The sequence below is a fragment of the Hemicordylus capensis genome, chromosome 2 (assembly GCF_027244095.1).
Source record: "Hemicordylus capensis ecotype Gifberg chromosome 2, rHemCap1.1.pri, whole genome shotgun sequence".
Lineage (NCBI taxonomy): Eukaryota > Metazoa > Chordata > Lepidosauria > Squamata > Cordylidae > Hemicordylus > Hemicordylus capensis.
This window is the reverse complement of record NC_069658.1, coordinates 68877239-68902072: the sequence shown is the minus strand read 5'-3', so window position 1 is coordinate 68902072 and position 24834 is coordinate 68877239.

Genomic DNA, 24834 nt, shown 5'->3' with positions numbered 1-24834 from the left:
ATGTCATGCTTGCTACCACAAGACCAGCTCTCCTCTCCTCTCCTCTCTAACTATCATACTTCAGGTTTCAGGCCTATTTTAATTTCCAGTTTGTGATTCAGCAAGGGCAATGCAAGCTTGCCCCCTCTAATGCTGCATATAGGCCCTTCCCATGTCTCAACCAACCATAATTTAGTTCCTGGTGGAACACAGAATAGCATAGGTATGCAGCAGTATGTATGATTGAATGTCTGGTGAAATGACTATCGGCAATCACCCTCCTTCAATTTTGACTAAGGGAACAAAGCCTAAAGATGAAATAGGAGGCGTGCTTATGCATGAAGGAGGTGAAGCAGTTGCTTCCAAGTGGCCGATTTAGAAGGCATGTCATTTTCCTACCCCCAAATTCCATCTTAATCTGTCATTTAAAAAAAAATGGGCAGGAAAAGAGAATTGTTTTGTTTTGTTTTACTTAAGTAAGATGCAAAGTATATGTATGGCCAGCACTGATGATGTTCAACAATGTAGGAAACCCCTGGGTGAAAAACAGTGTGCAAATAAGTTTCTGGTGTTTTCATTTCCATTTCAAAATAGAAAACACCTGCAGAGCTCAAAAATGAAATGTTAGAAAGTGAATAAGATTCATAATGAATCTAAAGCTACACTCATCTTTCTGAAAAAGTCATATGCTGGTGGAACCCAAATGGTTGGTGTCATACATGATTACCACCAAGAATTCTCTGTCCTTAATGGGACTCTGGGATAAACAAAAGTTGGAATAAGTCCATTCCAGGGCCACCCAATGGCACAGTGATGAAATAACTTGCCTAGCGAGCAAGAGATTGCCAGTTCTAATATCCTGTTGGTATGTTTCCCAGACTATGGCAGCAGCAATATAGGAAGATGCTGAAAGGCATCATTTCATACTGTGTGGGAGATGGCAATGGTAAATCCCTCCTGTATTCTACCACAGACAACCACAGGGCTCTGTGGGCACCAGGAGTCAACACTGACTCGACGGCGCAACTTAACCTTTACCTTTAGGGGTGGTCCAAGAGTTTGCAGTGCCTGAGGCAAGGAGCCAAATGCCTCCTTGCCCCCTCTCCCTGGTGGCGCCTAGCTCCCTTTCAGAACTGATCCTTGCAAGTTTGAAAGTGGCATGGGGTTGGGGAGGTGGGCAGGTTGCCAGCAATCTTCTGTTCTCTTCTCATGCTTTACAAGGAGTATGAAGAGACGCACTCCTTGCAAAGCTAGCAAGGGTCAGATTTGTCCTGAAGAACTGCTCTGATGGTGGGGGCTGAGGCACTTTGCACCCTGCTGGTGCTCCAGTAATCTCCCACCTGCAGTGACCACCTTGCCTCGCCTCATGAAAGGACCTCCCCCAGTCTATTTGCCACTTGACATCTGCCTCTCCACAAATCTGAAAATAATATCAGGAAAAGCTAATTTAGTTAACAGCTGAAAGGACAAAGCAAGTCCTGGCAAAAATTGACTCTCTGTCACTATCTCCACATCTGAAACCTGCTAAAAATTGAGGTAACCCTTTGCAATCCAGAAAGCGATTTGGGTACATAAAATGTGCAAGCTCAAAACTTGTATTTTCATTGTAGGAGGATTATGTAAACCCATTGTGTGTTACATGTTTATATTTTACAACTGCATAAAATATGCTAGAAATTCCAAAGGGTATACTACAGAACTACATTCATCATTTTCATAGAAGTATGTGTTTTCTCCTGAAAGAGGAAAAAAAATGAATATATGGCAAATATATATGCAGTAGCGCAATGAATTACATAGTACTGGTCTTCTACTGACCCCTACTGGTCAGAAACAGAAGCAGTCCACTATATGGTACGCAGCAAACCTTTCACAATGAATTCACACCAAATGTATTCACATAGCTATAGGTTTAACCAGGAGGTTGGAATGATCAAGTGAAACTCAATGACACAATCACAACTACACAAATCCAGGAATGCATTGTCCACAACCTATATATGTAATCAGATTACCTGAGTCTCCCAATAGAACTCAAGAAGCTGTCCTTGACACAAAGCCATTTGGAAAAAATAAGAATTACATTGATATACAGTAAAGCTCACAAGCTAACAATTCCCAAATGGTTGCTTGGGAGCCAACAGGAATCAGCATATCTCAGAATACCAAGCTATCAGCATGGCAATTGGGATCACTTTATTTATTTAATATCCCATCCCAAAAGTTCTGGACAGTAACAATGGCCCCTGTTCCAGGTAAAATTAGTTGTGTTTAAGTCCCAAAGAAACTGATTGGACAAGTTTGTCATGGCAACTACCAAACCCTTATGTGTTATTAATGCAACAGACTAGCAGAGCTACTCCTCTCCAAGTAATACAGGTTCAAATAATTCTGCTTAAAAAAATTTTTTTACTCTAGATTATTTTCTTCAGTCTGGACCACAGTGGAACAGAATGTTGATTTAGTTTTCTGACGCTAACCATTTGAAGGACAGCACCTTTGTCATGGTCATGTCATTATATAATAAAGGTACTGGTGGAAGTGGCAGGAGGTTAGGGCATATTACAATACCATGGGCCAGCTCCAGGTTTCATGGGTTCCTCAGTAAACAGCCCTCCATGGGCTCCCTCCTACCTGGGTGGACCAGACAGAGAATTGTTCTGCCAACACCAGATGAAGACTTATGAGTACAGAGGTGGCCTCAGGGATCAGCCCTGCCCAGCTCCTGATGCCAGTCCTGGCTTTTGCTCAGAGACGTGGATTCTGATGGATTCTGGAATATTATGTGAGGTGGCAAGAGATTATAGAGGTGGCACTGCTGTGATCCTTATTGTGAAGTGGGGAAGATGTTTTATTTGGCCAACAGGCAGAGTCAGAAGACCCGGCTCCCTGATTCAGAGAGAAGCAGAAGATCATGCAGCAAGAAGGGAGACAGCTGGAGCACAAGTGGCCAAATGTTCATGCCAGATCTGAATGAGTACAACATAGTGCCCATTTGCAGGTCTATGAGTTGATAATGGCAGCAGAAAGAAATCCCCCATTTCTCTTAGCCATCATTAGATCAGATGAAATGCACCCAGGGGAGCTGTGTCAAGTAGTTATTTTATTATTATTATTTTTTATTATTTATTACATTTATAAACCGCCCCATCCAGAGGCTCTGGGCAGAGTACAAGTAAGTTAATAAGCTATTGTGTGAAAAGATGGACTCACTCACCAAAATTTGTTTTGTTTCATTGAGTGATCACAATGGCAATATTTCTTCATTCTTTGATGACAAATTCATTCAGTTCCAGTCTAACTTGGATGCTGCATTTATGCCAGAGAATTAATGTACTGGCAACTTCACTTTCTTTAACTGAACAACCAGGAGCTGTTGTCTTGGTACCAAACTGGTGTTCTGAGGTGGTGGTCAAGTGAATGAGGTTGAAGATTGGGGTTGACTTTAGACAAGATGGAGGTGACGCTGGCAGAAAGACTGGTTTCTCAGAGAGAAATGATTTCACTTGTAATCCAATGGGCTGTTCTAGGCCCCTCAGATAGGAACACAGATGTGCTCCTGGACCTAGCACTATTCCTGGAACTTTTACTAGTTATCTTTTTGTATTCTTCTCTTCTTAGAGAAGGAACATAGGCTGAGCCTTTCTTAGTGAAGAGGCTCTGGACACCTTTTCCATATCTTTGTAACCTCATGACGACTGAAGGGGATTATACACAGAGTTGACCGTATAAACAACTTATAAGCTTCAGTTTCTGCCTCCCGGAGGATGTTGAAAAGTAGGAGCATATTATGCAACCAATTTTGTAGCAGTTCACTGGCAACCACTTAGCTTCAAATGCTGGTGTTAAACGTTAAGGCTCTTTATGACCTACCTGTGGGAACATCTGTCCTCATATGTTCAGCTCATCCATCCACCTCCATCAATTAAAATCTGAATCAAGTGCCCTGCACCAGTTCCATCATTTCATGGATGATAAAGCTGAGCTCAGCAAGGAGTAGGATTTTGGGGTGGTAGTCTTAGCAATATGAAATGGCTTCCTGGCAGAAAGTCACTGAGGCTGGTCCTGACGACCTTTGGAAGGGCTGCAAGCTACACTCAGAGGCATGGAAGTGGGTTGTTTTCAGTTACTGGAATGAGTTTTTATTTTTGGTTTAGTTGTGTTGTGATTTTGGTTATTTTTGTGATACAGCAGTTGTTGAACATAGGAAAAACTGGAATATAAATATTGTAAGTGAAATTAATCTAATCACCCAGCCTACATGTCTCAATGGCAAACAAGTTGTTGGTACATTCTTGTAGTGTGGTAAATTCCTTAATGTGGGAATTCATTCCTTAATGTGTTTTCATGTCATTGAAATACTTGTCATATTTGCCCAACAGAATTTGTAGAATGCATGGTTGGCTAGAGCACATATCATATCATATGGTGTATATATATTGTGTTTTGGAGAACAGGTATCTGCTTTAAAACTAAGCAGTAGAGATAAGATGGAAGCTGATAAAAGCTCAAAGGCTCAGGACACTGCAGGATCAAAGGATAAGACTCCTCTGTGACGTTCCTTCTCTTTTTCAGTGTTACTGCCTTGGATGTTTTTCTCGGCCTGAGATAATCATACACCAAGGAAAATATATCACACACAAGAGCTCTGAAGTTTCTTTGATCAATGTTGCCTTGTATGAAATCTAGTTTATAATGGAGGGAGTTATCTTACACATTGTATGTGTTCTAAAACATGTTAATATGTTGTATAGAGTCATGAAGACTGTGCATTCAGTATTCTGTCCCTTTTTTGTAAGCAGTCAAAACACAAAAAGAGAGCTTGGTGTCAGGCCTCCTGGAAACCAATGAGGCTGTTCACACAGTGTTCTACCCAGTGTCCAACCCAGGTTCGGGAGCTGTGTGCACGCCCAGCTTTTTGTAGTGTGGGAGCAAACAACTAGGGAGGAGAAGGAAGACGTGATTGTGAGGGAGAAAGGAACTGAATAGGACAGCTTTTCCTCCTACCTTGGTCAAATGCTGGGTAGGACGGCACTATCCAGTTTCTGTCTCCCAATCATTTCTCCCTCCTCCTACCTAGATGTTTGTTCCCACATAACTATTCTTCCGTGGGAGCAAAATTGGGAGCATGAACAGCTTCCAAACACTTGTCCTACCCAGTTTTCAGTAGTATGAACAGCCTCAATATCTTCTGTCCCTGTTTGCAGATTTTTGGGAACAGGTTATATTACTGCTAGAGTCTATCAACCATATAAGACCTTCTGAGCAGGCTCTGCTCTGCAAGTAGAAGCTTGATTGTCACTGCATGTGGATTGGGCTCTGTAGCAGCACCTTCCTTCCCCAGGGAGATTCACTCTCTCACCTTCCATAGGTCCAGTTTAGGTGAACCATTAAACAGTGAGAGGAGAACCTGCTGTGTGGCCATCTATGGCCTTCTATGGTAGCCTGTAAAGTTTTGTTTTGGGTTTTTGTGAGAGTCATAGCTCAGTGGTAGAGCATGTGTTTTGCAGGTAAAATACTCCAGTCAAGTCTTGCCACCTCCAGGCGAGGTTGGGAAAGATCCTTTTCTGAACCTCTAGTCAACTGTGACCCTGTGAAGTAGACAATACTGTGCTAGATGGACCAATGGTCTGACTCTGTAGAAGGCAGCTTCCTTTGCACCCTACTTTCCTAAACAGTAGACCTGAGGCAAATATGATCCGGTTTTGATGTTGGGATGAAAAACAGCTGTCCATGCAAAGTAGAAATTTTTCACAGTACCACCTGTTTATTGGGCCTGTGTGATGCTTTAAGCCAAAGCGTAAACTCTGCACAGTCCCCCTAGCACCATCCGGCGACTACCATTCTCACCATGCTGCGTTGCACTTTGGCTAGCACTGGGGTGGAGGATTCTTTACAGGAAATGGAGCCCTCTTGGGCCCCTGCCCCATCTTGGAAGGCATGCATGGTGTGCTTGAAAGTGTAAGCCTTCCCCATAGAACTCTTAAGAGAGGGCTCCATCTCTCTTAAGTCTCTGAGAAAAGCACAGTAATGCATAAAGGTCAACATAGTGGGAAATGGCTCGTATTGAAGGTTGTTTTTTTGTTTGGTTTTGGTTTTGCCAAAGTGGTCCCTGTTTGGGAAATAGTGGAAATCACTGGATGATATCATTTACCAGATTTTGCAGCACCTAATGGTGCAGTGGGGAAATGTCTTGCCTAGTGAGCAAGAGGTTGCCACAGGAGCGTAAAGAGGCTGGTGGTGGCCCGTGTGTGGCTGCCGCAGCCCCCTGGCCCCACCCCTGCATCTGACATCAGACGCAGGGGCCCGGCTAGCCACGCACCTGCGTCTGACATCAGACGTGGGGGACGTGGTCTCTCTCCCAAACAGGGCCACACAGGAGATAGGCCCGTGCTGCATTGGGCAGCGTGGGCTGGATCGACTCTCCCTGCACTGCCGCACAACCCCATTTGGGAGGGAGATCAATTGGTCCTGCAGCATTGGTATCAAGACCAGGAGCAGCTCTCCTTGCCCTTAAGGCAGGGAGAGTCATTCCAGCCGCACTGCCAACACAGTGCAGGCCAATTTCAGCTCCAAATGGGGCCACGCGGCGCCATTTGAGACTGAAATAATACCCCTGCATCTGACATCAGATGTGGGGGGCATGTCTGGGGCATGCCCTCACAGCTCTGATTGGTGGCAGCCTGGGTTCTTTGAACCTGTTTGTCCAATGGTGGCTCCACCCCTGGGTTGCCAGTTTAACTCCCTGCTGGTATGTTTCCCAGACTATGGGAAACACTTATATCAGGCAGCAGCAATATAGGAAGATGCTGAAAGGCATCATCTCATACTGCCTGGGAGATGACAATAGTAAATCCCTGCTGTATTCTATCGAAGACAACCACAGGGCCCTGTGGTCGCCAGGAGTCGACACCAACTCAACAGCACAACTTTACTATTCTTTGCATTGCTGACATTGACAAACAAGCATAACTCAATCATACTGCAAACAGAAATTTGCACTCCAGAGTTTAATCTGCTGGTATAGTACAGCTCTCTGAATTGACATGTCTAGTTGCACACACAACTGTCTGATGATCTAAGGCTAGGGTGGATGTTTCTTACTTCAGAATGAGACTCCTATTAGCAGTATCTTTTCCCATTATCATTTTTATTAAGTCTCTTGTCTAGGATAATCTTCTCATCTGTTGCCACCAATTATTACCTGTTGTGCCTGCATACTTTAAGCTGTTCAGGGCGCAAAATCTTTCTACAAGTTGATCTACCTTTCAAAGCGATCAACAAAAATTTCCATTTTTCATGTTAACAAGGAAATTCAGTTATTGTGATTAACTTATTTACAGGAACAATCCAATAAGTATTGATAGTTCTCAGACTTTGCCAGTGTCATCCAATTATCATGAGAAGAGGTGTTAATACTTTTTTCATATTGCTAACAACCAAGAAAAAGATGGATAATATAATTTTTTCCAGCATCATTAACATCAATCCATGTTACACGGTTTCAGCCTGAGCCTGTGTAAGATTTTAAATCCAGCCAGACTGATAACCCCCTTTCACAGGATCTGGACTACGAACTGTGTTGTTCCCTGAGCAGCTGAAGACTCTGAGCCATCATATCAATTCAGTCAATCAGGGTCAACCCTTCACTGCCACAAGCACAATACAAAATAATTTCAGCTTCAAATCCTTAAATTAGTAAAAAAAATAATGTTGAAGAATTGATCATCCCAATGTTGGTTGGTCAAAGAGCAAATGGCAAATGGCAAACAAAATAAAACAGGAGTCTTGATACAAATCCAGTGGCCTAGGGATAGTTGATCAGACTGACAAACCGAGAAGACAACAACTGACTGGGAAAGACCAATGAAGTCACTCCCATCACATATTGCAATAATTGTACACCTTCTAGTAATGGGGTGGTATCCAAATTGTGCATTCCTAAAGCTGAGGAATTGATTTCCATGGTCCTGGAGGTGTCTTTCATCCAAGAACTTGAAACCGCCCAGATAACTTGCGTTTTGGGCTGTATATAAATGTATTAAATAAATAAATAAATAAAAGAAAGAAGCAAAACTTCTTATCCCTAGTCTAACCTTATTTTAGTATGCCTGGCTTTTCTTTACAGAGGTGCTGTGCCTCTAACAGATGCGTGGAAGCTGAAAATTCAACACCTATTACAGAGAGAGGCTGAATCTGTTGATTGTCTGCATGCTAAGCAACTATTAAAGACACTCAGTTCCTACCAGGAGAAAAGGGCTATATTTCAAAGAATGGGTATGCCCATACACATAGGTGTGTACAAACACACACACACACACATACACACACACATGTTTGAGTTGTTCCCCTCTTTCTTTCCCATACCACGTTTCTATCAGTTAGAAACAACATACCCACTATTCCACTTTTCAGGCAAAGGTGACAGTCAAGTATAGCATTTTTAAAAAATGTTTTTGTTTTGTTTTGTTTTGTGATACATTAGAAATGCCACCCATTTCTATAACCCAAGGGTTCCAAACATGTGGTACTCCAGATGTTGCTGAACTACAACTCCTATTATCCCCAGCTACAATTGTGCCTGGGAATGATGGGAGTGATAGTTCAGCAACACCTGAGGTTCCACAGGTTGGGAACCCCTGCTATTACCCATTTCTCAAGTCCAAGACGTGACAGAACAGTCTCTGAGAGAAATTTCAGCTTTCATAACTGACACAAATGCTGCCTTCTGGCAGGGGTGAACTTTTCTTTTGCTTTGTTCAGGTTAAGCATTTTAACCATGCTGATGCCTGCAGCCACCCTAGATCAGACTTCGTATTTTTGTAATTGCATTGCCTTGTTCTTAACTTTTGTTCTTCTTACACGGTCATTTTGTGTGGCTCTGTTTATGGAAAACAAATAAGTAATGTAAGGGCACATTACTTGAAGGATACATGTTTCCCTTCAAGACGTTCTGTTAGCTGTTACTTCCTGCACCTTATTAGGTATTCAAGGTTATAATAATGAGAGCATGTTGACATTCTTAAACATTGTTAAGAAGCAGAGGAGCCAACTGGCTCCTGGTGCCAAAGCTTTGGGGGTGAACTTTATTCTAATAAGGAATGTGAGGACACCAGTGGGAAGATTCTTCTTACGTTCCCAGGAGAAGTGTTCTTTGAATTAATTTCATACAGAAATGGCTTCCCTGTACTAACAGTAGCTGGCAATTTTTATATGCCTTTTCGAGCACCATCATATTTATAAAAGTATTTTAGCAGATTAGAAATCATTTACATCGCTTTAATTCTGAATGTGATAGCCCTCAAAAACGTGTTGTTGCGGAAAGGCGGAAGAAAGAGGGATAACTAACACAGGGAAGAAGGCATTAAATATGACAAATTGACACTGCAAATGTATTCAGGAAAGTTGTTAATGGCTCATTGTAATTCTGATAGGGTTTTGCCCCCCTTTTCTATAATTCCCATAGATTCTCTTTGAGAATGTAGTGCCCTTGTAAAGTTCAAGATGTTTAAAGTGGACACTTTTGTACATGTAAAAAGAGAGAAACCCCTCAGCAGATAGAATATGGATAATAACAAATTTAGAAGTGCCTCAAGGGGACCACATCATTGCTTGTGACAGGAAACAAAATGCTTGCAGTGGGAATGCTGACAAGTCACATTGGGGGTGACAGGCTTCACACATTGAAGAGGGGATATCTATTTTCATGGCGGCAATGAGAAATTCTCTGCATCTGCTGCTTTCCCCTAAAGCAACTCTTTTCCACCACCATCAATAACCACAAAAACATACAAAAACAAAGCAGGAATCCTTTCAACTCAGTCATTCTGAGAAAGCTGAGCCATGCATCCAGCAAGGTGTTTAGGTCTCTGTTTATATACTGGAGCACTGACATCTAGGAGGCTGCATTAGAATAAATGTTCCAATGTAAGCAGATTTACATGACATATGAATTTATTAGTTATTCATATGTTCCAACTCTTCCTAAGTATCAGGGATAGCTAGCTCCTATTCTCTGCTACCTGTCCCTGGTAAAACACTTTCCCTATTTTGCTCCTTCTGTATCTTTGGGGAGATGTTGAGGATGCCTTTTCAAATGTTTTAAGTGTGCACACATGTGCAGCAAAGTTCTGAGGTTTAAGCACCCCCATTAATGTCTCTAGACCAGGGGCTCCCAACTGGTAGTCCTCCAGAAGTTGCTGAACTACAATTCCCATCATCCCCAGTCGCAATGTATTCCCAGCCACTAATTATCAGGAGTGTGCACAAAACCGCTGGCCCAGTTTGGTTCAGGTCCGAACTGGTCCACTTCAATCCAGCACCCCCTCAACCCACCCCCCAATTCAGTCCAGGAGGGATTGTAAACAATGTTTTTAACATTTTTTATTTTATACTTACCCTGTCTGAGAGGCTTCTCCGAGGCTGCGGGGGGATCTCTGGAGGTCCCCCCTCCCCCTGCTGGCCTCCATTATGTGTGAAATCACCCTTTTTGGACAGTCTTCAACCCATTCCAGGCCTCACCCCGTCACGGTAGCCATTTTGGAGGCTGCCGTGCATGCCCAATAGGCCTCTGTGTGGCCAGGTCATGACCGGGTCACTCATTACAGAGTGAATTCCAATTGACTGTGTGACACTATGATATTACCATACCCCCTTCATGATCCCTGATCTTTTGAGGTTGCCTCAGGTAGTGTGATGACCCCCATGGGGGTCGTGGAGGAGGATTCCTCAGATGAAGTCTCAGAGCAGGGAGAGCAGGTTGAGACTCCGGTTGACTTAACAGAGCCAGAGCTGACAGGCTTGCAGGCCCCTTTGCCTCCTTCCCTTCCTGCTCCTGATAAAGCCTCTGAGGTCCCCGAAGTTGAAGTGCCTGTCCCAGATCCCTGGCAGCGACGTTTGGTCAGAGTACAGGCTCAAGGGAGGGACACCGCAGGTCAGAAAGTCTGGCCAGAAGGAACAGGTGTCCCAGCTCTGACCCAGCTGCATCTCCCTGACAAGGCAGTGATGGGCAAGACTCTTAGAACACACAGCCTATTTAGAGCAGCCTGAGAGCTGGATCTGTGTTGGAAACAACATCCGTGGTGACCAGCCCTGACTGTGAACAATCTTGACTTTGGAACTGAGCCTCTTTGTTTGGATTGACTACAATTGTGTTCACCCCTGATCCTGGTGTCTTTGGAATTCCCAGTGCTGTTTGGCAATGTTTTTGGACTACACTCTGTTCCTATCAGACTGCGTCTGGCAGCTCCCCCATCCACTCTGAAGAGAGTGGTTCCCAGCTGCTGGTCAGCCAGCCAGCAGGTCATTACAAGCAGTACTCCTTTTTGGAAAAGAAATGTGTCAAATCTGCAAGTCAGGGAGAAAATCAAGAGCAATAATGGGGCAACAATGCATGGAAAGGGTAAGAAAGTAAGGTTTTATTTATTTATTCATTCATTCAATTTTTATACCGCCCTTCCGGAAAGGCTCAGGGCGGTTTACATTAAAACAAAACTAGGTTTTATGTGTCTCCCAAATTTTATAGGTAGAAAGTCATTTACATGGACACAAAATGCCAGTCCACTTCTTCCTTCCTTCCTTCCTTCCTTCCTTCCTTCCTTCCACCACCCTATCTGCTCAGAAAGTAATATGATACCATGTACTCATTTCAAATTTCTCAACTTAAAAAAAAAAAAGTTACAAAACAAACCATTCTCCATTGCAACAGGAGAGCCAGCATAGTGTAGTGGTTAGAGTGCTGGACTATGACCGGGGAGACCAGAGTTCAAATCCCCATTCAGCCAAATACTTGCTGGGTGACTCTGGGCCAGTCACTTCTTTCTCAGCCTATCTTACTTCACAGGGTTGTTGTGAGGAGAAACTTAAGTATGTAGTACACCGCTCTGGGCTCCTTGGAGGAAGAGCGGGATATGAAATGTAACACAAACAAAAACTAAAGAACCATTCTATTTTGATATGATTTACGTATCTGATGAACATTTATGTGCAATAAACATAATGTTTCATTATTCTACCATTGCACTTCATACATTTTATTAAATCAACTGGAGATGTTTCATATCAGGCAGTTTCTAACTCAAATAATAAAGGAATAAATGAATAAGTAAGTATCTAAGTAAAATAATATTTAAAAACCATATTTGTTTTGCTGTAATTTCATTCATTTTTGTTATTGTCCTTTGTTTTCATTTCCTGTTGCTACTCTTTTGTTGCCTCTGACTTCTGAGTTTTCCATCCAACTGGCATGACATTATCAGGCATTCTACTACTTCTCCCGAAGAAAAGACCTGTGAGACAAACAGGAAAAAAGCAATTTCATAGGCATTTTTAAAAGGTGCATAGACAACAAAAACAACAGCAGATATGTAATATACCCCTTTTTAAAAAAAGTTCCCAAAGCAGTTTACATAGATATAAATAAATAACAAGTTGTTCTAGTAAGAACTAATCAGCCTACTTTCCTTTCACTGTCTCTACAACTGGATGAAATTTGGCTCTACGAGGACCAAAAGTTAGATTTCTTGTACCTCAACTGTTCATGTGTCTGCCATCTTGAACTGGGGTGGATGACATCATTACAAGCAACACCATTGAGGTGCCTCTGTGTGTCACTCACTACAACTGTACCTAATTTGGTTCAAATCACTTAGACAATCCTCAAGTTAGTGCACTTGTGCCTCAAAAGATCACATATCCACCATCTTGGATTGGGGTGGATGACATCATCACAAACTATGCCACTGAGGTGCCCCGTGTGTCCCTACAGTTGCAGCAAATTTGGTTCAAATCCGTTAGACTGTCCACAAACCAGCCAGCCTGCACCTCAGATATTCACACAGCCACCATCTTGAATTGGAGTGGATGACATCATCACACATCATGCCATTTGGGCATCCCTGTTTATCCCTACAACTGTACCAAATTTGATTCAAATTGGTTAGACTGTCCACAAGTTAGTGCACTAGCACCTCAAAAGTTTACATGTCTGCCATCTTGAATTGGGGTGGATGACATCATCACAATCTTCACCATTGAGGTGTCCCTATGTGTCCCTATAGCTGTAGCAAATTTGATTCAAATCAGTTAAGCAGATCACAGGTTAGTTCATTTGCACCTCAAAGGTTTATGGTTCCGCCATCTTGAATCAGGCTGGATGACATCATCACGAACTACACCATTGAGTTGTCCCTGTGTGTCACTCATGACAACTGTACCTAATTTGCTTCAAATCAGTTAGTCCACAAATTAGTCTGCTTGTGCCTCAAACTTTCATGCATCTACCATCTTAGATTGGGGTAGATGACATCATCACAAACAAGGCCATTGAGGTGTCCGTATGTGTCCCTACAGCTACAGCAAATTTGGTTCAAATCTGTTGAGCAGTTCACAAGTTTTGAATCAGTGTGGATACCATCATCACAAACTATGCCATGGAGGTGTCCCTGTGTGTCACTCACTGCAGTTGTACCCAATTTGGTTCAAATGGGTTAGGCAGTCCACAAATTAGCTGGCTTGCACCTCAGACGTCCACACGACCACCATCTTGGATTGAGGTGGATGACATCCTCACAAACTACACTGTTGATGTCTCCCTATAGCTGTAACAAATTCAGTTCAAATCAGTTAAGTGGTTTACAAGTTGGGCCACTTGCACCTCAGAAGGTTACGTGTCCACATTCTTGAATTGAGGTGGATGACATCATCACAAACCAAACCAATGATGTCTCCCTATGTGTTCCTACAGCTGCAGCAATTTTGGTTCAAATTGGTTAAGCAGTTGACAAATTAGCTCACTTGCACCTCAAATGTTTATGCATCTGCCTTCTTGAATTGGTGCAGATGACATCATCACAGATTATGCCATTGAGGTGTTCCTGTGTATCACTCACTGCAGCTGTACCTAATTTGGTTTAAATTGGTTACACAGTCCACATATTAGCCTGCTTGTGCCTCAGATGTTCATGTGGCCACCATTTCAAACTGGAGTGGATGGACATCATCATACACCACACCATTAGGGCATCTCTATGTGTCCCTACAGCTGTAGCAAATTTGGTTCAAATCAGTTAGGCTGTTCACAAGTTAGCCCACTTGTGCCTCAAATGTTTACGTGTCCGCCATCTTGGATTGGGGTAGATGACATCATCACAAACTACACCATTGAGGTGCCCCTGTGTGTCCCTACAACTGTAGCCGATTTGGTTCATATTGGTCCAGGCGTTTTGAAGTTGATAGGGGACACACACACACACACACACACACACACACACACACACACAGAATGCCAGGTGATCTCATAAGCTTACTGGAAAGTAAGCTAAAAATGGCTGCCTGTCACTAAAGGGCTCACAATCTAAAAAAGAAACATAGGATAGACACCAGCAACAGCCACTGAAGGGATGCTGTGCTGGGGATGGATAGGGCCAGTTGCTCTCCCCCTGCTAAATAAAGGGAATCACCACTTTTAGAAAGTGCCTCTTTTCTCAGTTAGCAGGGGCCTCTTTGCTCAGTTAGCAGCTAGACAGACTCATAGAGATCCGACTTATTATGCACTATTACTATATACTAAATATTTACCTGTATCTTACTCTGCCTCACAACACTCCTCTGTGGTAGGCCACTAATATTCTTTCTTTTTCTTTCAATATTCCTATTTTTACTCATTAGTATTGCTGCCAAGACACACTAATTAATCTCCAGCCTGTACCAGATTTTCATTAGACTTATAATATTATTATAATACTCTTGGTCACTGCGTAATCTCATTAGTTGAATTATTAGGAGCCAAGATCATTTCAGACATGAAATAATATGTCTATCAAACACATGGCAATCACTACAAAACCAGTATAGACTGGCTTATTTTTGTTACCATTGATTAAAGTGGCACATCTCTGTGTCTTAGGGCACATTATGCACACACCCAGAAGCTCCCATCTGTCGAGACAAAGAAATATGTTTCTAGCATAGCTTAACCTTTTCATATTTAAGCAAGAGTCTGAATAAATGGACAGAGCTTTCTCACTGAAAGAAGATGATGGCAACAGCAGCAATATAGTGAGGCTCAAGAGATACCAAAGAAACAGAGATGTTATTGGGAAGATGAAAGGGATGGTGCTTGGAACCAGGTGGAGGAGCCTGAATAACATTGAATAACACTGCCTCTGGAGGTAAATAATTGAATATATTTGAACATATTTGAAGGATCAGGATCAGGTCTAAGCAGGGCTTTTTTTAAAGGGGAAAAAGGGGCCAATTGCCCCAGGCCCCACTTATGGAGGGGGGTATCCATCATTTAGAATGACAGGATCGATCCTTTTCATTCAAGGCAGTAAAGCTAATCAGTTAATTATACTCTATGAGAAAAATAATTGAAAATATTTCAAATATTCATAAAAAATTGTAGTACTGTCCGATTGCTTCAGGGTTTGGATGGTTGTTGGCACCCATGGGTGCTCCACAATAAGGTATAATGGGCTGGTTCGAGTCCCATTACACCCTATGAGAAAAAAATTAAAATAATTTTCAAAAATTCATAAAAAATATTACGAGTGTCCGATTGCTTTGGGGTTTAGGTGGCAGGTACCCCTGGGTGCCAGCTACCATTTTACCAAATTATGGATGTCTGAACCGGTTCAAATCGAACCACCCCCTGGTTCGGTTTGAATTCGAACCTGCAGCTCAAACCTGATTGCTGGTTCGGTTTGAATTCGAACCTTCAAACCACCCTGGTTCAAATTTGAACCGTTCGAATTTGAACCAGTTCGCACATCCCTATTGTGCAGTATATTAGCCAGAGAGAAAAAAGCAGGGGGGGGGGCGCTCAAATAAACATTCTGCCCTCAGGCCTCTCAGAGACAGAATGGATCTGATTATACATGTACTACCTGTCTGAATTAAAGTTCACATAAGTTACCACCAGGAGTCGCTGGGACCAGTGGCTCCTGAGCTCACCCAACAGCTGGGACAGGCCCATCCTTGGCCGTGAGTGAGTTGCATGATGTCCCAGTTTGATGACATCACAGCACATGCACCAATGTTGACAGGCTGGAACTCTCATGACTGGGGGTGGGGGGGTGCCAGTGTGCCCAGCCCTGCATCACACAGGAGTTTGGCCGAGGGGGGACCAACCGGCAGGGGCCGTGCCCAGCATGACTGCAACCATTTAAGGGCTGCTCAACCAGTGATGGGGACCAGCAGCAGAGGACGACAGGTGAGCCTCAAGGCAAGGCAGAGAGGAAGCCCTGTGACTCTGGCAGCCAAGAACAGCAGGGAGAGGGGAACAAGGTGTGTTACCCTCTCCTCTTCCAAATGTGCACTCTGGGGCAAGGCAGCAGTGCATAACTGGAGATTCTGGGATAAGAGAGGCTGAGAGGCTTCACAGTTACTTTTACCTTTCTTTCTACAGTCTATAAGCCCCTGGTGGTGCAGTGGTAGAACTGCCGCCCTGCAACCAGAAGGTTACAAGTTCGATCCTGACCAGGGGCTCAAGGTTGACTCAGCCTTCCATCCTTCCAAGGTCGGTAAAATGAGTACCCAGAATGTTGGGGGCAATATGCTAAATCATTGTAAACCGCTTAGAGAGCTCCGGCTATAGAGCGGTATATAAATGTCAGTGCTATTGCTATTGCTATAAATACGTAAATGTTGCATTCACCCGGGTTCTTACATTTCAAGTGAGTACAAGCAAGTATTGCAGTATCCTTAGCCCTAACAGAAGTGTTCCTGTTCAGGGTTCCAGATAGCCTGGAACAGAAGCCTTGTAGCACTGTTTCATGTTTGTGGCAGAGTTTTCAGGTGGTGGGGGGCAATGAGCAAACATAGTTTCATTATGTTTTTACTTCCCACCTGAAGTAAACCTCCCACCCTCCTGAAACCTCCCTCTGCTCCTCTATAGAGCAGGGAAAGGCCCTGCTGAAGCCTGCTGATAAAGCTGCCCATGCTCACTGCCAAGTTCCTTCTTATATTAAACTAACCATTTATTATTCAGAATAATATCTAATATTTCAGATTTTAACTTATTCACCTTCTGCCTTAATAATTGTCACCTTAAGTGGCGCAGCGGGGAAATGCTTGACTAACAAGCAGAAGGTTGCTGGTTCAAATCCCTGCTAGTACTATATCAAGCAGCAGCGATATAGGAAGCTGCTGAAAGGCATCATCTCATACTGCGCAGGAGGAGGCAATGGTAAATCCCTCCTGTATTCTATCCAAAGAAAACCACAGGGCTCTGTGGGCGCCGGGAGTCGAAATTGACCTGACGGCACACCTTACCTTACCCTGATAATTGCTGCATTTGTTGTATGTCTACAAATATTTCATTCCAAGTTGTGATGGTCAATGACTCTGCAATACCAGCAGCATACACTAGTAACTTGAACTCTTTGTGTTTACTCAGAAGTAAGTCTCATTCAGTGGTGCCACAAGGTTGCTGAGGTCCTGTGACAAAACTTTGTAATACAGAGCACAGCTATAATTGAATAGGGGGAGGCGCCTCATCCCAGCACTGCTCAGATGGGCCTTGGGGCTTGTTTGTGAGCCCTGAGCCTTTGACTCCCAACACCAATCCTGGTACCATTCCCAAGCAGGGGAGTAGCAAGGTTGGAGTGGGCCCAGACACAAGATTTTAAAATGCGCCCCCCCCTCCACTGAAGCTCAGCTCATGAAGTAAAGAAATCTTAAATGAGGCTGAATAGTGGTAACAAAAAGCATGGTAAAATCCTAAATTAATTTTTTTAAGGTTTTGAAAATTGTGGACAATGCAAGTCATTTAATGGTACTAGAGAAAGACATACTGTTCTGGTAGCTCCAGGTCTTAACACTCACATCAATTTCGGAGGATGAATACAACTGAAGGAAACCTGGGCGGCAGCGCAACTGGGAGAGTCAGTCATGTGACTTGCCTCTGGGGACCCCCTAAGGCAGTGGGCCCCCAGACAACTGTCTCCCCTTGCCCTGTTATAGTTACACCCCTGTTCCCAAGTAAAGTGGCTTAGGAATGCATTCTTTATCTTTTGTTCTATTTCCTCCAATTTAAATTCCTTGTTTATATTTTTGTTTTCCCTAATTTACTATTCCAAATATTCAAAAGCAAACAATATGGAAAACAGGAAACAACAACAGGAACCCTCTTTCCTACCTCTCACTAATAGTGTATTAGTGTATTAATGAACTCTAGTTCATTATTTTGTTACCAGAGCACTGTATATTAAACATGGACTCTGCCCGATTTCATGGTTCTTGTTAAGAAGCCTTATGAACCTAAGTAGGACCAGTCAGGTTTAACAGTCTGAAGAATTCATTCTAAGAGCTTTTACATACAGTTGCAGAAACCCACAACTCCAGTGGGTGTCAATGCTAAGATGAAGCTCTATGAAATCACATGCTGCACAGCACTTGAATTATAGGGAGCCCAGAAGGCTATTGTGATGGTTCCCTCTGTGACTGTTTTTGAATGGTAGAGGGGGACCATATTTTCACTATGCTAGGGGGGAGGGGGGAGTCCAAGGGTGGGTCTTCTGGATTTTCATTAAGGGCCCTGACATTTAGCCATGGGTGAGGGGGGAAGACACCCCTTCAGAAAAGTAATTTGCTCTCCACCTGCCTCCTCCATTTCTGTTTTGGAAATTAACATGTGGGACACAACTTGCCCACCCAGAAATGCACTTTGCCTGTTCTGTGCCCCCCTTCCATCTTTTTCTGTTCCTCCCTTCCATTTTTTCTTTAGTGCTGGCACTGCCATTAGCTCCATAATTCAAGGGGCTTCTTCCTGGAGATAATTCCAGGAGATCTGGTCTATAGGGGAAGAGCTGGTCTAGTATTAGCAAGCATGAATGGTCCCCTTTGCTATGCAGGGTCTGCCCTGGTTTGCAGTTGAATATGTGACTATATGTGTGAACACCATAAGATATTTCCCTTAGGGGATGGGGCCACTCTAGGAAGAGCATCTGAATGCTTGCATGCAGAAGTCCCCAGATCCCCTCCCTGGCATCTCCAAGATGGGACTGAGAGAGATTCCTGCCTGAAGCCTTGGAGAAGCTACCGCCAGTCTATGTAGACAATACTGAGCTAGATGGACCAGTGGTCTGATCTGATATAAGGCAGTTGCATATTTAATTTAAAACACCACAACAGCTGTTTAAACAGTTAAACAATACAAATATTAAATTGGAATATAAAAATACAAATCTAACTATAAGCTTAAAAACACTGAACTCCTTATGTTCCCTCAGTGTCAGAGGAAGCTCCATAGATACATGGAGCTGTCTCTAGCACTAATACTGTAAAACAGCAATGCTCTTGCTTCTGCGGAGTTCCACCTGCAAGCCAAGCGCTCTCATGCGCATCACTAGAGCAGGGCGATTACATTTTATTCCATGATTGCTATCTTTAACTTCAATGAGCCCCTGGTGGCGCAGTGGTAAAACTGCCGCCCTGTAACCAGAAGGTTACAAGTTCGATCCTGACCAGGGGCTCAAGGTTGACTCAGCCTTCCATCCTTCCGAGGTCGGTAAAATGAGTACCCAGAATGTTGGGGGCAATATGCTAAATCATTGTAAACCGCTTAGAGAGCTCCGGCTATAGAGCGGTATATAAATGTAAGTGCTATTGCTATTGCTATTTAGGGGCTACCTGCTGCTAAGCAGTAACTAGAGACATGGCAGGCTATAAATCTACATAAATAAGTAACATGTGGACAGATTATAGCCATCACCTACCCTGGGGTAAGTGCAGCAACAAATGTAATTAAGTTGGGACCCAAAGACGGCAACAGAGAACCGATTTCTGCTGTTGCTTGGACTAGCTGGCAGCCCGTGATTTGAATGGGTCTGCTAGAACTTTATCTGGGAAGAAAGATTGGTATGTAATAAGAAAAATGATCAGATCCTCTGGTGCTGTAAATCAGCATACAGCTTCCCCTAAGGCCTTTCAAGAATCTCTAGTTTTACAAGGAATACAGATAAAGATTAGCAAAGCAATAAATAAATGTTAACACCAGCACCTGATTTGCTAGATTTACAAATGAGCACTCAGATTTAAAACTAACTGGCTGAATTATTGCCTGAATACAAACTAGAATTAATAAAAACAGCCTAGGCAATACTTTAGGATCTGTGCTTGGGAAGATTAATGCCCCGTTCCTAACTGACCCATATTAAAAATGCTGGGAACCACATTCCATCACCCTAATCTCTTTCCTTGTATTCCAGATTGTACACCATTATGCTTTGTTAATGAGGTAAACACATCCACAGTGGTTTGAAATTATTTACATTCCAAATTTTATTATCATTTATAAACAGTCGTGTTACCCGTGAAGCACAGGCATTGATCATTAAGGGTTTTTAGGCACATGCTCTTCCCCATTTATTTGTTACTTTGTCTAAATTGAGCCATTTCAAAATGAACTTAAATATGATTAGTGCTCTCTAATCAAGGTTGATTTATTAAACAAAATGGTTTTAATTAGCTTGTCACATAAACTTCAAACATAAAAATAGGTACATTGCACATCTAACTTCCAAGGTTACAGGTCTGAGACTAAGGACTAGCTATGATTCAGTTAATCATTTTGTTGTGCATTAAATTCCTCTTTCATTCAGGAAGGTACAGTAACTATCATATTAAGCAAGCAAATAGTTCTATCCAACAGTAGTCTTTAAAACACGACCATTATCACCAGAGTAAATTTCCTGCATCTTTATACATAGAATATCAATACAGATGCCCAAATATAAAAGTGTTCATGCTGTTACAAATTCCATCCTCATCATGAATTCCATACACACAGGGTTTATCTTGGAAAATGAGGCAATCAGTGCCCACAAATGTGAATCTGTGTGCCACATAGGTTGATTTATAGAAATGGAAAAGCAAGTGTCTACAGCAAATTATTTTAATTGCTTAGCTGCTAGAACTGTGCCTGTAATTCAAACAAAAATGCCTTTTCTCATTTCATAGCATAACAATATTCACCGATTCAAAAGAAATCTACTTTACAGATAAAAATGTGAAAGTGGCCCTAGGTACTTACATAGCCTGCTAAATCTACATCTTGTTACATAGCTAGGTATGAAGATATTAATTGCTGAGCATACCGAATAGAATACAGTCCAGAAATAAAAGAGCACCCAGAATTCCCAGCTCTGTGAATGTTGTAAACTGGCATAGTTGAAAGTAACTGTTGCATTATTCCCAAACAACTTCATACAGGATCCAAAATGAATTACACACTAGCTACAGTAAGATTGCACCCACTGTCCCTGCTCTCTGGTACACAACAAAAGGTCAGAACAGAACCATACGTGTGTACAACTGTATGTGCATAGGCTCCGCAAATGGGATAGGGGATCATACCAAGGCAACCCAGCCTGGGTTAGGCTGCTCCTGTGGAGCTCCAGGGTCCGTGAGGATCCCAGCACTCCTGCCCAACCTAACCTTACTGTTAAGCCTGGCTCTTAGCCATGGTTAAGGACATGAGCACACCTTTAACCTGGCTGCCAGGATCATGTGTCTCCTTGGGCTGCACATAGATGGGCAGAACGCCCAGCTGACAAGGGAATTGGTTTATTCACATGACCATTGTTGGGCTTGGGAGGGAGGGTGAGAGGAAGGCAGGGTTTAACCTACAAGAGCTGGTCTTGTGGTAGCAAGCATGACTTGTTCCCTTAGCTAAGCAGGGTCCACCCTGGTTACATATGAATGGGAGACTACATCTGTGAGCACTGGAAGATAGCCCCATTAGGGGTTGGAGCCACTCTGGGAAGCGCATCCGCAATGAGATGGGCACCTAGAGTGTCCATCTGACAGGGGAATCCCCCAATGCACTACACTTAGCGTGTGGTACATTGTAGGATTCCCGGAGACCAAGTAGTGTTTCCCCAGCCTCCTGAATGCTGCGCTGGTCACCGCTGCGACAATCATGTGTGTAGCGGTGCAACACTGCTTGGGCCATCCGGAATCATTTGTGGGGAACACAGGAAGCTGCTATATACCGAGTCAGACCATTGATCCATCATTCTCAGTATTGTCTACACAGACTGGCAGTGGCTTCACCCAAGGTTCTAGGCAGGAATCTCTCTCAGCCCTATCTTGGAGATGCCAGGGAGGGAACTTGGGACCTTCTGCATACAAGTATGCAGATGCTCTTCCCAGAGCTTCCCAGAGCGACCTCATCCCCTAAGGGGAATATCTTAGAGTGCTCACCAATGTAGTCTCCCATTCATATGCAACAAGGATGGACCCTACTTAGTAAAGGGGACAATTCATGCTTGCTATCACAAGATCAGCTCTTGTAGGTTAAACCCTGCCTTCCCCTCACCCTCCTTCCGAAACCCAGCAATGGTCATGTGAATCGACCTTATAGCCTATTCAGAGATGTTTGACTGAATCTGCAGAGGTTGATGAAGATGCAATGCCTGATCCACACATTGAGCCTTCACACTTCCCAAGGTGCAGAATCTTACTGTATCTTCTAGTGGGCCATATCTATTGTTAAGGTGACACTTATAAAATATATTTTTCAACTTTCATAATAATACAGAAAATTACAAAAATCTACAGAAATTTCAAGAAATAAACTTTCAAGTCTACTATATGTTCATTTTTATTTGAATAAAAGGCAACTGTTTTCTTGCTAATTTACAGTATAAACTCATCCAGATCTCAGTCACACCTTGCCAGTTAACTTATCCATCTCTGCTATCCTAAAGCTATCAACAGCCATTTTTAAACTAAGGGTGAATAGGACTTTTCCAATGCCAGGTCCAAACAATTTTTGCATCAATCTACACATTCATAATAAAACGCTTTGACAAATAAGGAATACCCTACATGACATAAAACAGTTACATCTTACATCATGGGTACCACATGCAGGTTGATACTGAATGACTCCTACCATGGGAGCCTAGTAAGCCTGAACTTACTAGAGGTGAAGTGTCACCCAGCTGCTTGTGTGAATGCTCTTGTCTTTTTAAATAAGGCCCTAACTTCCAGTCTGCTTTCCAGGTTATTTTTCTCTTCCTGTTCAAGAACATGTGGCAGAAAAGACTGGGGTGGGAAGAGAGGTCAGTACCCAACCAACTGAAATCTTCAGGGGAGATGTACCTGCAGCCCTGAACACAAAAGCCAGCATGGTGTAGTGGTTAGAGTGCTGGACTAGGATCGGAGAGATCCGAGTTCAACACTAGTAGGGTTACCATATTCAAGCTTCCCAAATCCGGGTGGCCTAATTTGCATATTATGTGGCAACTAATTTGCATTTTATTTATTTATTTATTTGACAGATTTGTATACTTTCCCCTCCTTCTCTGCCCTCCCATGTGATTGGATCCAGAGTAAAATCTGGGCAATCCGGACAGCGCATTTGAAATCTGTGTAAATCCAGGTGGAATTTAGTAGCCGGGTGGAGGAGCCAAAATCTGGGGGCTACCCTAAATTCCGAGAGACATGGCAACCCTAAACACTAGCTGGTCTTGTTTGTGAGAGTTACTAACCTTCACAATTTATTGTAAAAAGTTCTTTTTTTCCTGAGTTATATATTTAAGAGGAGGTAAGTACTCTTTCACCTTTAGAGAGGTTAAATATGTCTTACCTTGAATAAGACATAAGGCAAGTCAGCTGGCATATTTGCTTCATATTCAAATTGCAAGGATGGGGAAACTCATATGTGACTGTTCAGGAGCCATGGCACACATCCTTTCAGGAATCATGAAGGTCCTTCACACACACATGCATGCACACGCACACTATTCATTGTGCATTTCACAACCAAAGTCATGCATTTTACTGTTAAGGGGGCATTAATCAGGTGAAGTTAATCAGATGAAGTTTTCTCCAGCTTAGAGACTGGAAAGGCGTGAACAAATACCAAGGACAAGCAGGCCTCTGAGCATGTGCAAACAATTCTTAGAAGAAGCCGCATGCTCACCCTCAAGCCTGCCCCAGGCCACATAACGGGAGCCCATAATGACATTAGTTCTTGACCCTTAAATTACCTAGCTGCACCCCTGGGGGTAGAGGAGTGAGCAAATTAGGCTTCTTTAAACAACATATGACTTTTAAAACAATTAATTCAAGCTATAAGAGCATGATATATGATGACTCTATTGTTTGGCATTTTTCTGTAAGTTCTAGTCTGGTGGATGGAGGGGCAAAAGGGGAAGTGGGAAATATTGTGGAGGGAGCACCCACTACCCTTTGCAGCCATGCTGCTGACTACAAAAGCCCAGACTTAACAGACATTTTGGCCAGGAGACTGTTATTCTCTAGCTAAGATGACATTTTTTTATTTCTCCAGAATAATTTATTCAGACAGGATAAGTAGAACAACTGAACCCAGGGGGGAAATACCAACATAGGAACATAGGAAACTGCCATATACTGAGTCAGGCCATTGGTCTATCTAGCTCAGTAGTGTCTTCACAGACTGGCAGCAGCTTCTCCAAGGTTGCAGGCAGGAATCTCTCTCAGCCCTATCTTGGAGAAGCCAGGGAGGAAACTTGGAACCTTCTGCTCTTCCTGGAGCGACTCCATCCCCTGAGGGGAATATCTTGCAGTGCTTACACATCAAGTCTCCCATTCATATGCAACCAGGGCAGACTCTGCTTAGCTAAGGGGACAAGTCATGCTTGCTACCACAAGACCAGCTCTCCTCTCCTCTGTTGATTTACCTGTTTCTATTAATAGGTCTAATCCTTTTTGTAATCACCACCACCACATGCTGTGTTGGTAAGCTCCATTAGTTAATGATGTGTTGCATGAAGACAGGGGTGTAGCTAGAGGAAAGGAGGCCCGAGTTCACCCCTCTCCCTGGCGGCCCCTCGGAGAAAAAGAAAATAGGGAGGGGTGGAG